At 28.5% G+C, this 3,991-nt stretch overlaps 1 protein-coding gene across 1 annotated transcript in view; it reads left to right on the top strand.

Moving 5' to 3' along the window:
- Positions 1-3,991, top strand: part of LOC106677165 (uncharacterized) — a gene marked incomplete at its 5' end in the record, with an annotated part of 298,497 nt that overhangs the window by 266,403 nt on the left and 28,103 nt on the right.

The raw sequence follows: 3,991 nt of genomic DNA, 5'->3' as shown, positions 1-3,991 counted from the left end.
CTTATAATAGTCATGTAGATCAGTCTTTTGTAATGGATTGGCAATTTAGACCGTTTGTCTAGTAAATGTTGTAATAGTCCTAAGTAACGGATCTGTTCAACAGGAATAAGTGGGGTATTATTAAAGGATATTGTAGGGGATTCGAATAAAAATTAAAACAAAAGAAACGAACAGCCGAATTTTGTTATTATTGTATTTTAAAATAAGTGAACATAATAAAGGAAAACAAAATATAGAAAATATACAAACTAGAAAAAAAATAACAGAGCAAACTTAAAAATATTACAATATTAAATAAACGTTGAACAAGAGCAAAAGAAAAAATGTTTTTTATGTCACCGTTGGTGATTGATGGGGCCTCTGCTGTGGGTGGATTATGTCCTGGTGAAGACAGTTTTGAAAAGACGTACGTCTGTCCGTTTTGTCCTCTTGGAGGATGAGCCGACGTAGTCCTCTCGCGGTGAAGAAAATGACTGAGCTGGCGAAGATCACCGATTGCTGGCCACTACGACTAAGTAGATTGAAGAAGCATAATAGTACAAGAGCCCAAGAGGAGAAAAAAATCGGTTATTTCAACCCAATTTTTTATTACTTTAATGAAAACTATGTATAATTACTAGTCAAAACTGATGAGTCTACCAAGTATAGGTAGGGGGAATAAAAAATGGCGGCTGTTTCTAAATCTTAAAAAAACATTAATTTTTAATTCAGAGCTCTATATATCTTTAAAACTACCAACAAGACTAGAAAATCTAAGAGAACATTATTTAAAGAAGAGTAAATTTGCTGAAATATTAGCCCTAAAAGAGCTATTAGTCCAATAGTTCTCGAGATATAGCTTTTTAAGAAGCAAAATTTCTTAAAAATCTTCTGAAAGATTAGTAGTTAGCTAATTTATTTTGAGAAATCTATATCTCAGGAACTATGTGACGTACAGATGTCTATTAGCACTCAACTTAAAGCTGGTTTAATGGAATATACAGAAGTTTATGACCTTTACCTTCGTAAGAATAGTAGTTTTCATAATATTTGCTAAAATAAATTGATTTATAGTTGTTCGAACAATAAGTTTGGTTTATGAAAAACTTCATTTCAGAAACCATTGGACGTACAGATGTTTTCTAGCGCTCAAATTAAAGCTAGTTAAATTTACTATCAAATAGTCGATTATCTTTTTCTTTGGAAATAAAAAATGGGGGCTATTTCAAAAAATTAAAAATAATTATTTTCCATTCAGAGCTCTATATCTTTACAATAGTGCATCATTTTAAGTAGAGTAAATTTGCCAAACTGTAAGCCCTAATAGAGCTATTTTCGTTCAATAGTTCTCGAGATATAGCCATTTAAAAAGCAACATTTCATAAAAATGTACTGAAATATCATTAGTTAGTGGATCTATTTTGAGAAATCTATATCTCACGAACTATATGACGTACAGATGTCTATTAGCACTCAAATTAAAGGTAAATGATTGTACTATAAAGTAGTTTATGATCTTTACCTTCGTAGGAATAGTAGTTTTCATGATATTTGCTAAAACAAATTGATTTATAGTTCGGACAATAAATTTGATTTATGAAAAACTTTATTTCAGAAACCATAGGACGTACAGATGTCTGTCAGCGCTCAAATTAAAGCTAGTTATATTTACTGTAAAATAGTTAATTATGTTTATCTTTGTAGGAGTAGTAGTTTTTATATTTGACAAAATAAATTCACAAAATGTTAACTTCTAGTTGTTCGTATAAACGTGTAATTTTTTAATAATATATTTCTCTGGATCTATAAAACGCACATATGTCTGCCAACACTCAAAGTAAAAGAAATTTAACTTACTATAAAGTAGTTAATTACACTTATCTTCGTAGGGGTTGTAGTTTTTATGATATTCACATATGAATATAAATTTGACAAATGAAAATTTGTCCGAACAACTATAAATCAATTTATTTTAGCAAATATCATGAAAAATACTACTCCTACAAAGAAAAATATCATAAACTACTTTATAGCTCATTAAACTAGCTTTAATTTGAGTGCTAATAGACATCTCTATGTCAAATGGTTTTTGAGATATGAATTTTTCAAAATACATTCCCTAACTACTTATCTTTTAGTATGTCCCATACAACATTTTTGTGAAATGTTGCTTTTTAAAAAGCTCGAAAACTATTTAACGTAAATAACTCTATTAGGGCTCATATTTTAGCAAATTTACTCTTCTTTAAATGACGTACTCTTAGGTTTTATTTTTGTTCCTAGTTTTTAAGATATTGAGCTCTGAATGAAAAATTAGTTTTTTTATCACTTTGAAACAGCCGTAATTTTTTATTCCCCCTACCTATACTTGGCAGACTCATCAATTTTGACAAGTAATTATACATAGTTTTCATTAAAGTAATCAAAAATTGGGGTGAGATAACTGCCTTTTTTATCCTCTTGGGTTCTTGTACTAATGGAAAACTCACCTCTTATTGAAAGGATAATCAGGTCTGATGAAAAGTGAATTGTATATTACAACAGGCATTGGTCAAATCAGTGGTTAAATATCGACGAAATACAGGGACACATACCAAAACCAAATATTCATTCAAAAAATTTTTCGTTTCTGTGTAGTGAACAGTGGCAGAAATAATTCATTTCTCCTCTATACCCAGAGGTGACACCATCAAATCCACAACCTATTGCATGTGTGCATTGACATAAAGCATCAAAAACTTGTCAAAAAATAACCTTTATTGGTTAATTATGAAGGATTAAGGATCATGAAGGATTAATGATCATCATTAATCTATAATCTTACTCAACAAGCCAGAACTTATGTTTCAGGACAGACAGTGAAAAAATTAAATGAGCTTTGTTAGGAAGTCCTCTCACTCCCATCTTATTCACCAGACTTATCTTCAACAGATTTCAATGTGATCAGAAGTTTGAATAACGTCTTTAAAGATATAATGATTCCCTGATAAAAAAAAAACCCATCTCCTAATTTCATTTCTTTAAAAATACCTGAATGTTCAAGTTCTGGGATTGAAAAGTTGAGGAAAATGTATAAAAAATGAGGGTAGATATTTGAATAAAAAAGTTGTGATTTCATAAAGCTATTTCACTAAATAACCTTACTTGTGACAACTGATATTTCAATTCAAATAACCAAAAACTCACCATTTACTGGCAAAAGGTTTGGAATCCTTCACCTGTTTAATAGTTTTTCATAATAAAATAAAGATTTCTCCTACCAATTACTTTAATGGCTACACTGTTCTTAAATAAAACTTATTATCAATTAAATTTATATAATAAATATTAATTTTGCGAAATAACCAGGTACTAGGCAAAACCAATCTGATCTTTACTATCTTACTATTATTAACATGGCAACAATGATTACCTGCTGGCTATTATAGTTTGAAATATTTATTATAGCTATTATACTTTTCAATTGATCTAACAATTAATAATATATTCCTAAATTATACGATCAAAATTTATGATTATTCAAAATACTAAAATATTGGTTTTTCTTGACTGTTGTAAAAATATATTTTTGTGGGTCTTGAGGATCAGCTTATAATACAACTATATTTAGGCAATGTTTCGCAAATTTATTGTTTGCATATTCATACCCTACAATATTTTAGAAAAAATAAGTTCTTTGTCTAATTATTAAAAAACTAAGATTAATAAATATTATAATTAACAGTATAGAACGGTTACATGTTGGAAAAACCAAAACAAATTCTATTTTTATTTCAATCCTATTCAGTTCTGGCAAAAACCTCGATTTAGTTGTATCACGCCAATGTAGAACAAACTGTAATAAACAATTGTAAGTAATTTTTTAATTATAATAGTTATTAATCTTAAAATATATTATGTACATGTAGTTTTTTAATAATTAGTTAGAGACATTATTTGTTCTAAAAATCTGTTGTTTTTTTTCATCGTAGGGCATGACTATGCAAACAATAAAATTGCAAAATTTACCAAA

Source organism: Halyomorpha halys, unplaced genomic scaffold (genome assembly GCF_000696795.3).
Source record: "Halyomorpha halys isolate HHAL.00 unplaced genomic scaffold, Hhal_1.1 Scaffold89.1, whole genome shotgun sequence".
In the NCBI taxonomy this organism is placed as follows: Eukaryota; Metazoa; Arthropoda; class Insecta; order Hemiptera; family Pentatomidae; genus Halyomorpha; species Halyomorpha halys.
Note: the sequence above shows the minus strand (reverse complement) of the source record. Positions and strands in the feature narration are given on the sequence as shown.